Source organism: Thunnus thynnus, chromosome 4, assembly GCF_963924715.1.
Source record: "Thunnus thynnus chromosome 4, fThuThy2.1, whole genome shotgun sequence".
NCBI classification, from domain to species: domain Eukaryota; kingdom Metazoa; phylum Chordata; class Actinopteri; order Scombriformes; family Scombridae; genus Thunnus; species Thunnus thynnus.
The window spans coordinates 13,368,396-13,380,714 of NC_089520.1; the positions used below are offsets into that span (position 1 = coordinate 13,368,396).

At 38.9% G+C, this 12,319-nt stretch overlaps 1 protein-coding gene across 1 annotated transcript in view; it reads right to left on the reverse strand.

Annotated features, from left to right (window-relative positions):
• LOC137181232 (cadherin-22) overlaps positions 1 to 12,319 on the reverse strand; it is a 176,491-nt gene that overhangs the window by 53,342 nt on the left and 110,830 nt on the right. The gene's annotated exons all lie outside the window — the stretch shown is intronic.

Genomic DNA, 12,319 nt, shown 5'->3' on the forward strand with positions numbered 1-12,319 from the left:
AATTATACCTTGTGTGTAGTTATTGCTCAATTAAAAAATGAACAAAAAACAGAAAACTTAACAGCAGTAGTTTAATACCAACTGAAATTATTTTGCTGACACCCAGCACCTCGTGTTCTTACCTTGCTGCATTGGTGTAGGGTGTCTGTTTACTTTAGTACACCTTGACATCACTTTGGGTGTTCTTACAGGTACAAAAGAGGTAACGCATTTCTGACCCTTCCCAACTCGGCAAGGTCAAAAGTGCAACTTTCAACCAGAGGAGATGAATGACACATTATTTTTCAGTTCGGTGTCACGTTTAGTCACATTTTTAACATATGTAACCCCAATAATTTTGTCAGAAGTCTGAGCCAACTTGTGACTCTTGTTTGACAAATACACATTTAGTCATCTCACTCCCTCATGCCTTCAGTGCAGCCTGCAGATATTTACAATGTGGGTCTCGCCGTCAAAACAATATTAAAAGAGATAAGACAGGATCATTCTCATTTTCATATGCAAATATTAAAAAGTAACACAACTGTTTTTCTGTTTAATATTTGTGTGATGCTACAACTGTTTGTCAGCGCAAAATGTTAAGTTTGGAGTTGAATTATAAACCATGATTGATGAATTAAGCATATTGTGACTGTAGGTCTTGCTGAAACCATGAGAGGATTCATGAGAGTGTCAGTATTTGGCAGCGTTTCTCCCTGTGACTTGCCTCACCACGAAGGACTCGATGGGGCAATAACATCTCATTGCTATGCAACCATTATGAGGATATGCCTTTGTTATTCATTTAATCCTCTAGCGGAGAAAAATGCCTGGGACATAATTGGGGTTGAATGGCAGCTGTTTATTACGCATTATTTTCAACTTCTGTTTACCAGTTGTTATTTATATTATTCTATTGTAATAATACAAGAACTCCTTTTTATGGCACATAAAATCTCACCGGTTGACAAGATTAAAACTAATTTCATAAAGTAGATAAGACTCTAATGGAAATAATGAGGGAATAATTCCTTTAGTCTGTGTCCTTCTGGTATGCACATGGTACTTCGGAATTTGCTACAAAATTTTCATGGTCTCAAGAACATGAAGAAAGCAACAGTCAATCAAAAATAACAACATAGGCATATAGTCTGTGTTGCAAATTATGTTTAAGCAGTCCACAATACCCCTTGAAGGATAATGTAAATAATATTCCGATGAAAACTAACTCTGGGGCCATCTCTGGTGAAATGGAGTAAGGAGGAGGGTTGATTTTTGGGCGTGGAGGATATGGTGGAGGGTCGGTGACGATGGCTATATAGATAGATTTATGCATGAGTTTGGTTTAATGGCATCAACACAGGCTGTCGGAATGGCTTCCCACACCATTTCAGCACTCTGGGAGAGATGGTTCAATTACTGTGAGGGGAGCTGGAGGAGTTCGCCACGTGTGAGACACTAGACTGACAGCTATTTAAGAGGCAGCCTCGTAAAAGAGATTTGTGCCCATCTCAGCTGGTGCCGTACTGGTGCAAGCTTCAGTGGAGGGGTCTAACGGTTGCAGCACTGAGCCTCTTTCCCACTCCGACCCGCCTTAATCTGCAGGACTGAGTGCTCCCCGCCCGCATTATGGATCATTTAGTAAAGCTATAAAAGCTGAGGTGTTTTCACATGAAAAGTTATTTCTTCACTACTTCTACTGTGATTCATTCCTCTCTCATCAACATAAATGCCCCAGGAGAGAGAGATGGGGAAAGAATGAGGGAGAGAAAAGAGGGAGGAGAGAGAGAAAGAAGTAAAAAGGGAAGAAAAATCTGCCATGTCATAAAAGCCAATGGCCTGCTTACATTGATCCTCTTCAAGATCCCTACAAGGATTTAGAGATATTTTTCATCTCTCCTGAAAGAGGTTGTAAATCTAATCTTTGTTAGACTTTGAATTTGTGTATTTTAATAGATCGGATCATTATTTGTTTTGTAGACAACATTGTGGACTAGTGTCAATTTTAAGTCTTAACTTCTCATTATTTTTAAGCAGTTGTCTTTAGAGAAACAATGACAAAAAGCTGTAAAATCTTGGTCTGGAAGAATAAATACTGAATACAAAAACCTTCCTGTGCATCCAATAGCTGTAGATCTACATAAAATTGGTCAAACTTTGTTAAAAATCCTTCAAGCATATCAACCCGCATTTACAGATGAATCATTTGATTTGAATCCCCACCACTCACCCCTGTATCTTCATGCTACCTATAAACATATTTGATTTAATCCTTGCACAATAATGTTTAATTTCCGCTAAGCTATATAGAGTGTCCATGCTTCTTTGCGTGACCGCAAATGTGCAATAATGAAATAGCGAGAAACTTAATCAATTTCACACTTGTGAATCTCTATCATGGCTGTGGCTCTTCAAACACCGAATGACACATTCTCTCGCTCTTTCTCACTAGGGTCTCGGTTCCGCCCTCCCCAACATACACACCGATTCATACACATGACCACACACAGATCAGCCAAAATCAATTATGTCAAGCACTGTGGTTGAGCGCATAATGGTGGATGTTACTGGTCATATACATAAAGGTGGTTGGCAGAGAATATTGATTGTAAGTTGCTCCTGCCTTGTCGCATTGCTCTCTCCTGCGATACTGCTGCTCCAAATGTCTCATCTACTGTTAGCATAACAGGGCTGAGCTGTCCTAATGGTGACTGCAGTAATTTGCAGCCTCCTGGGCAACCTCTCTGGACCACAGCAACAGTAGGGGTGATTATTACTTTAATCCCCTTGTGCAGTTCTCACATTACATACAGAGGGAGCGGGGAATTTATCATCCATGCTGAGTATGCTGAGGTTGAGGGAGTGATAAGAACCTAGAGACGAGAAGAGAAAAACGAAGGAAAAGAGACATGTTTTTTGTTTTGAACTCCTTATCCACAAAAACATTTAAATGGGTTATTTAGTTGAATTATAACTTCATTCACACAAAAGCCTCTAAGTTGTTAGCTCATAGTAAGCTGTGATTTTTTTTGCATGTATACTGTAAAGGTCGCTTGTCAAAACAACACAAGGAGAAGTAATTTAGGGTCAACTGATATATTTACTTTTAAACTTTTATAGACAGGGCTTTCTTTGTACTGCTTCATTCCGCCTAGTGCTATTTTCTGTGTCAGTCACCACAAGCAGCCTTTAAATGCCAGTTATTTTGTGTATATGTTGTGCGCAACATCCACATTATATAACATCCATGTTATACTTTTGTATATAGTGATAAGGCAGTGACCTTCACAAAGACACTTTTAAAGTACATTCCACTATGCCTCTCCTACTATATGCTCCCTGGGCTTCGGGTCTTGTCAATCTCCATATCTCACTTCAGGTAGCACCTGTGTACCAGATGTCTTTTTCAATAGCTAATTTGCCCATACAGATATAGCATAGCATATTTTTTATATTTTGAAAACTCCGCTGATATCCTTAAACTCAGTATGCTTGACACTTGAAATCAATAGTTTCCATTATAAAATGAATTCGTCCAAAAACAAACAAACAAAATGATTGAAATGATCCCTAAAAATGCACAACCAGAGACCACTAGTTGTGGCATTTACAGAGATAACATGCTTTGAGGTATGAAGGAATGCAAGAAAGCCTCAGATGCTGACATTTGTTTAGTAGATAAAAGTGCAGGGCATTGTCTTAAAATGTATCTCTGTCGTTAATTTCTTCAGCCTAATGTCAAAGATTAGATTGTGTCTTTGAAAGAAAATGGGATAAATGTCAGTTTAAGGCTTCTATTGTGCTACTTTGAACTCTGTCCTTTGTGTGTGTTTTGTCTACACTATATCAGTTCATGTCATTAGTAGATAATAGCTGAGGATAGTGGTCAGCTTAATGTCTGTTATCAGACTTGCATTTGGCTGACTGTTTTTCTCTAGACACTGTGACTTGTCAGTGAGTGTTACCTGAGGTTAGAGGCTACAGCACAGATGGCGTGTCGTGCCACATCTCTACCACTCAGAGGTCCTGAGGTCCTCTCTAATGGAACCACATCAATCACAGGATTAGCTCCATGGAAACTTTTCACCCTGTTATGATTCCACCACCAAGAGCTACGCCTCCTAGCCACATTTCCACCCCACTCCCTCGCTGTCACCCAACCTTTGAGTGGTGGGAAAGAATGTCTGCCTCAGTGACTAAATGGCTTCCATCCCGACAAAATGTGCTATTTGTCAGTCAGCTGGCATAAAGACTGAAAAAGCAGAGATACAGATGTCTTAGTATGCATGTTGTAACATGGTGTAATACTGATTTCAAATTGGAAAAGGCCTGTCTTTATTACTTCAATATAAGCTGGGCGTGTAGAGCATAAGCATTAGCTCGAGGTGCCAGTATGCCACTGCCAATAATGTCTCTGCAGTTTGTGCTCTAGATATTGTGTCTAAAAGCTTGATCTTGCCAATGCTTAACTGTGTAGAAGCCTCTGAACTATACGACTAAGTAGTATTGTCAAAAACTGGCAGCATACCAGTTTGATTTTACTTAAGCCTGTGGGTTTTTAAAACTTTGAGGTCTAGCTTAAAGCTACATAAATATTTAAACATTTACTATGGTTGGGGAAAACCAAGGGGAAAAGAGATGGATCCAATTCAAATATTAATGATGAGGCTTACCAAAACATAAACCTCAGGCCAAAATGTCCTTACATATAAACCACCTGGGATTAACATATAAGCACCATAAAAAAGCTGTTGTTGATACAGAAAGGTAAATTCAGTGCCCAAATTCTTATGATCACATCAGTTCATGTTATGAGATACACACTGCCTGAGGCAACAAAAAATAGGAAAGAAATATTTTTCCACCTGTGTTAAATTCTACCGCCACACTTACTTAAGAAAATAGTCTTGTATCAGAATGGATGCCCATTACATTTCTTTAAATAAATATACACAGTGAACCAGAAAATGTGCCTATCCATCTGTGTCTATTGTAGCAAATCATTCATAATACATATTATTATCACAATACAGATATTTTATTATTTTCAGTAAAATGGGTTTTGCAGTCTTCAGAGCACCATTTTAAAGACAAATTTCATCTATCTCAACCACTTCTCATCTGTAAGCCTTGCTGCAAGCAACTATTCAGGTCCACTAATACTTTGGGAGAAGTGGTACTAAGAGGAAAGAAACACAAGGACCAGAAAGCTAATTTGGAATGTAAAACTAAATAATTAAAAACATCAGTGGAAGTAATATAACAGAGATAACTTAGAATGAGCTATAAAAAACTACAAACTAATTTCAACTAAATTATATTAAAAATAGGAAAACTTAATTCCTAAAAGACCTAACAGACACAGATCTAAAAATTTTAAATGGTAACAATCTGAACAAACATAGCAAATCAAATTTAAAAAATTAAAAATAAGAAAAATATCTGCTATTACAGTAAAATGTCAGCAGGGAAATCCATACGGTCTCCTCAGAAAACAAGTGAACCTTTTTAAATGTTCTACAAACGACTAGTCAATTAATTGTTCAGTTTATTAGTAGAAAATTAATTGGCAACTATTTTAATAATTGTTTTAGTCACTTTTTAAGCAAAAAGGACAAATATTTATTGGTTGCAGCTTCTCAAGTTGACAATTTGATGCTTTTCTGTGTCATACATGATAGTAATCTGAAAATCTTTGGATTTTAGACTGACGATCAGACAAAACAAGACATTTGAAGATATCACCATAAGCTCCACAAAATGATAATGAGCATTCTACACTATTTTCCTAAAGAAACTGATTAATCATCAATGAAAATTATCATTAGTTGCTGCCCTACTTGCCTTGTATTTATGGTGTCTCTTTACTTAGTAACATACACATCAAAGGCATCAGAACCATCCAGCAATCAACGTAAGATCAGCCTGTATGCAGATGAGACATTGATCTTCCAACAAAACCCTTCCTTGTCCTTACAGTAAGTCATCAAGCTGAGATGCGTCAAGCCATATTCCACCGATACATACTCCTGTGACTCATCTACTGCCTTGTTCACACCCTTACGCAGAATGAGAACTTATGCAACTGTGTTCTCCTGTCAACAACATCCTACTGTGTCTGAACAAACTCCTCAAATGCATGCCCTCCACTCTTTGACTCCTTTGTAGTTCAACATTTTGGGCCCGCATGTGTGCTTTCTTTCATAGAGTTATTGTAGATGAGAAGATCAATGCGACTCTCATGCCTGTACACTAAATATGAAGGTAGAGCATGCAGACGCTTTGCTCAGCTTAGCATAAAGACTGGAAGCAGTAGGAAACAGCTAGCCTGGCTCTGTCCAAAGCTACGAGCACCTCTAAAGATCACTAAATAACACATGATATGTTGTTTATTTAATCTGTATAAAAAATGTGATGTAAAAACAATGTTGTGGTTTGATGGGGAGTTATGTGCTGGAACTATTTATTAGCAAGTCAGTGACATCCTGGCTTTAGGGGTGCCAGTATACTAGCTGAATCCACCTACTTATAGTCTTTACGCTAAGCTGAGCTGACCAGCTCCCACTTCATATTAAGTGTACCGTGAGAGTGGTATTGATCTTCTCATCTATCTCTTCGGCAAGAAACCGAATACATCTATTTCCCAATATTTTGAACTCTTCCTTAATAAAATAAAATATATACTGTATATCACATGCATTACTGTAATTGTCTTTACATGCTTTTGTACCTGCCTCAAAGTAAACTTTTATGTTACGTGATGTCACACAAATAAACTATTCAAGCTTCCAGCCTTTGAGGTTATCTACCTCTTTTTATGTTAACACATTATGTAACTTTAAGTGGTCTCAGTGACTGTTATTGGGACTTTTAGAATGATGCAGGGCTTTTTGCTGAAGATGAATTAGAGGTATTTTATAATAGAAGGATGGCTGTTTTAAATGGACAGACCTGTACCTCTAACATCAGCTCACAAATGGACATGAGACAACATTAGCTTTTAACATCGCAGTTGATTTACATTAATGATGGGTCAGTTTTTATTCCAAAAATACAGAGGATGATGAGCCATAAAGAGAAAGATGACCTGTTAGATTGTGAGTGAGCAACCATTAATCAAATGGGCCTATAATGAACAGTCTTTGATTCCAGTATACAATGCATTTTATCCTGAAAATGTACTGAAGAATATAATTAACTACTAATACAAGGTATCTAAAGCTGCATTATAACTATGTCAGATACTCTTTTTCTTTCCACATATAATATATGCACACATATACAAACAGCACAGATGCATACAACTTCTACAGTGCAGCTAACCTAAAGAATAGTTTGAGAATGTTGAAGTCAGCTCAGGGGCACGCAGCTGTACTCCTTGTTGAGTTTAAAAAGGTCAGTACTCAAAGTATTGGTTTTGAACCCAATCTTCAAGCCTTCTTAGACATCTAGACAGTTTCTGTGGCTTTTGGTTTCATCAGGGCAAGATCAGCCACAGTTATTTTTGCAAATGAAAAAACAGGTTTGTGTTTTTTTGTTTTTACACATAATGCAGGATAAATCCAGCATTAATAAATATGAAATAATTTAATGTGTGACCCTTGTCTGTCCCATGTTGCTTTATCTTTGCACCAACTATATTAATACACTAAAAATCAAGAAATTGTGTACAGCATGCTTTGAGAATTCTGTGGTTTTAGTGTTTTAAGACAAGTAGGTGTAATAAAAGCCAATCCACATTCCGGTCAGAGGCTAATGGTGGTGGGCAATTACTGTTATTTGAGGTCAGTTTTCAAGGATTACTGTTCAAGACTACTGATCCTTGTGCATTTGTCATACAAGACATAGGATTAAAGATGAGAAAACAATAAATTCACTGTTCCACAGCATAAGTGCTTAGCACAGGGGGATGGTAAACAAAAGGCAGATGGAGGATTCATTGCTCCAACGCACCATTATGTGGGTAAAATTTATGCATCTTCTCAAAGAGACAAATGTGCTTCTCTGACCAGACAACAGCTAAGTCCATCTATTTTCTAGGAGTGAAGCTGGGGAACACCATGAACAGGTGGCCAGTCGATCACAGAGGCCACTGGGAGAATATGCAAACCCCAGGAAATATTTGCAGAAGTCATTAGTTGTCCCTGGTCAAGTTTGAACACAGGGCCTTCCTGCTGTTGGTGCAGACTCGGTGCCAGGAGGGGGCTTGCAGTTGTATTTTTTTGCCCCCTCTGTTTAAGCTTTATGTATCTATAGAAAAACAGCCAGTATAATTTTCAGCTATTTACATAGTGGTATGCTTGGGCCACACTGTCCACAGTACTGAAACGGAACAGAGGAGATCGATAGACAGACAGAACAGGTCACTTAGTTTGGTTTCTTAGCCTGCTTACTTTTTGTGGTTGTAACTAGAACTTTAATTCAATAGCCCCCCCCCCCCCCTCCCGAAGGAAGAGAGAGGACAGTCAATGAAAGAGAGAGAGAGCAACTGCAAACAGCCATATCTACGCTCCTCCCCCTGCTGATTTTGTCAGCAGATTGCCAGATTCACAAAAAAATCCTGCATCAGGTTTCTCCTCTTACAACTGTAAAGTAGTAACAACACGTACATGGCTGCTAATTCTGCCTTTTCCCCCTTATAATGAAATTATTTTAGTGTTCAACACTAAGCCTCGTCATCTTCTGCTGCAATCATCAAAATTAAGCTAATTTACAATTTCAGATTGTAGTAGCCTATTGCCTATTTCAATATTATTGTTTATTGGTTATAGTTTTTGTTGGGTGTACAACTGTATTTTATGCTGATGTTGCTGTGTTTGCCATCTCTGTGTGTGTGCGTGTGTGTGTGTAAGTGCATGTGTGTGGTTTACAGTATGTGGACACCGTGCCAGGCTATGTTCAAGTGTCACGTTGGTGCCGGTGTACCTCTATCCATATGCTTGATTAGTGATGCTGTTGCATCTGTCAGCTGTGTGTGTGGGAGCATGTGGCCGCTGTGCCAGGCTATGCAATGCTGTTAATGTTAGTCTTGTTACTTGTAACATTACCTCTGACGAAGTATAAGGTTTGTATGTTTGAACTGTGGTGCATTCAGGCTAGTATAGTTGTAATGGCCTAATTTGGTTAATATATGTGTTTTAGAACCTAATCGTAGCCTGTGATTGGTCTTGGACGGGCTAGGCCCATCTGATTTTCTCTGTGCCCACCCACACTGTGATTTCTGCCTGCACTACTGGCTGTTACTCTTTTCTGCCCTGTTCATATCAGGTTCTCTGGGCGATTCATAATTACCCTAAATAAAGTGCATTACCCAGGTGGCACAACATGACACTCACCTGTTCCCACCTGCCTGCTTTTCTCTGTCGGCAAACACTAAAGCTAGTGTATATAGTCAACTATTTTTTACTCTAATAATTGAAATGGTTGTCCCCTTGATTAAATAAATTTATGTTGTGAACATCAGTAATATCTCCTAGTGTCTTTTATTCGCTGTAGAAATTCAGAATGTAAGACTTAATAATTTGTTAATACCGGCTGTCAACATGTGAATAAGGGGAATACTGGCACTTTTTTTTTTTTCCCACTTCAAGCATTGACCTAGACACTGCATTAAATCCATCTTTCACAGACTTTATCATCACGAGTCAGAGGACACAGCTAGCATTCTGCAGAGTGACTCCATCCATGTTCCTTCCTCACATTACGACATGCACAGTTCTCAGCAACGTTCATTCACCTGTGCACAAAAAATTTGATTTAAGATTTCAATTTCATTAGCTGCACATTTTACACAGGACAACACAGAGCTAAGACCCTCACACTTCATCATCGTCTTTGCCCGTTCTATTTTGATTTTGCCCTCTCTTCTCCTCTTTTTGAGTTAACCAACCCTGAAAAACAAACAGACTATGTGCACAAGTGTTATTTTTGGTAGCAGATGCTGAGTAGACAGACAGATAGACAGAAAGCCTCTACAACGTGAGTGGGTGGGGAGGAGGGGCGGGGGAGGTTTAGGCTCGGAAGCTATGACAAAAACATGTACTGGGGGACATGACAGGAGTGATAAGTAAAAATGAATATGCCTCAGGCAGGTGACTATTGATTACTTTCTTGTTATTATGGCCTCACGTTTTTCCAAGGCAGTTTGCTGTATGGTGGGCCATAAAACAGCACAGTGAGCATATCACTAGTGTGGCTAATGCTTGCAATCTGCTTCTATCACAGCATAAAACGCAGCCTGGCTTCAGATCACAGGAGCTGTGTCCAGATTCTGTTAAATGTCCTCATTGTAAAAGATTTTGAGGAATAGTATTTGTAATGCATTCACACTGGAAAAGTAAAAATATCACATATACAGTATTTAAAGATGCTAGCATGCTTGTAAAATCTCCTTGATTTTCGTGGTGGTAATGGACAATATTGACTGAAAATGCAATGAGCAAATGAATTAAAGGAGTAACTCACAGTTGGAAAAAATTAAAACAAATTGTGGACGGTGTTAAGACAGCTCAGGGGACATCGGAAAAGCAAAAGTAAACAAACTATTAGATCTTTGGAATTAGTGGATAACCCTAGTTTTAAAGGATAAGGCTGGTGTTTCTATATATTTTTTCCTGTCAACAAACTCAATAAAAAGAAAAAAAGCAACAATGCATCAGTCCAGGTTACATAAATGCAATTAGATTTTCAAAGATGGATAAGTAAGTCGGTAAATCAGCTGGGCATTGTAGTTTTTAGCCAACAATATTCAAACAGAAGTAACTAGTGCATTTGTTGGGACTATTTTTAGATTAATACACTTCGGCGAATGAGTGAGTATTTATGCCAGCAAGTTGGGGTATGTGGAATTGACTCAAAATAGTGCAACAGTTCCCATGTTAATCATTATGAAGGGACATATCACCCAGTATCAACAGAATGGCTCATTGATGTGTTTTTAGAAACAACGGAGGTCCACGGCACATATGAATAAGATATATCAGGCTTTGGTTACACAGATAATAATCATTAGTAGGATCAATTTTTGTTTTGGGGATTTGTTTCCCTAAATTCTATAAGAATTTTGAATATTGAATATGGATAGCCTGTATTTTTATATATATTCAAGACAAGTGATAGTCTCCATCCATTTCAATGTGCCCTAACCCATCCATGCCATCAGTACTTCTTGACACATGTGGGCGGGAAGGGCAATGTGCAGCAGAGCTGGTGAATGACATGTGACAGTCATGCTCGTCTGTCCGTCTCCTTTTTTCTTTTCACTCCCTTCAGTTATTGTCATTGTGCTTGTGACCTTATCACTGACATGCCACAAAAAAAAAAAAAAGAAAACTGCTGGCCTTAGCTGATGTTCAACAGGAGAACAGCAGAAAGAAAAGATTCAGGGATGAAGCAAGAGAATGCTTGACTAAGCAGTAGCTGTTACCTCATTAGGGCTAGTGCTTCACAAAGATGTTTAAAACATGAACAGCACACTCATTTAGTGCGTAATTTGACTGAGGTGTGGCAGGGTCGAACAAGGGGGGGGCAGCCAAAGTGGAAGGGTTGTGATCATTAAGATTACATTAACTAACATTAACTAAGCGTGGTCTCTATGACTCAATCTCTGTCTTTCTTGAGGAGATAATAGCTGTTTTGCTTCCCAGGGCTTTGCATCTTTTTCTAAAACTCTGCATTATTTTTTTTCTCTTTATCTTTCCCCTGTTTTTGTAACCTTTCTATTGCTCTGTCCCTTACTCTCTCTCTCTCTCTCTCTGCCCCTCTCTCTTTCTCTCTCTCACTCACTCACACAGACCCCATTCAGTTTTAGACAGCACTGTAGGCAGAAATGTCCTTAGTTTGGATCATGCTGAGGAAGCAGGAATTAATTCCAATCAGGCTTGAACAGGGAAGAGCCATTCCATTTTGCACCACTCCTGGAGTCACTCAAACAAGAAGCACCCCCCCACCTCTGCTGCATATGCATGCACACACACACACTCATACCAGTATCACACACATTATGAGCACACATGGCACTGTGATATCTCTTGACAGCCAGAGTTTTGTTTATTAAACATCAGCTGTGTATTTGACACTAATACCATGCTAATGAAGCCCCTGACGCCCTCGTTCACCTGTCTTTTCCATTTCCCTGAGAATTTTAAGCAGCCATGGGGCACCGCTAATACTGGTGCTCACAATAAATACATGTTTGTCAAGATTAAAAGCATTGTGGTTTCAATGTCAAAAGCCTTCATCAACATGTGCTATACCCTCGCCATTATCTACTCTTGTGAAGCACCTCTCCTCGGCTCCTCTTTCCCGCTGATCCCCCCCCCCCCTTCATCATTTGCCTCAT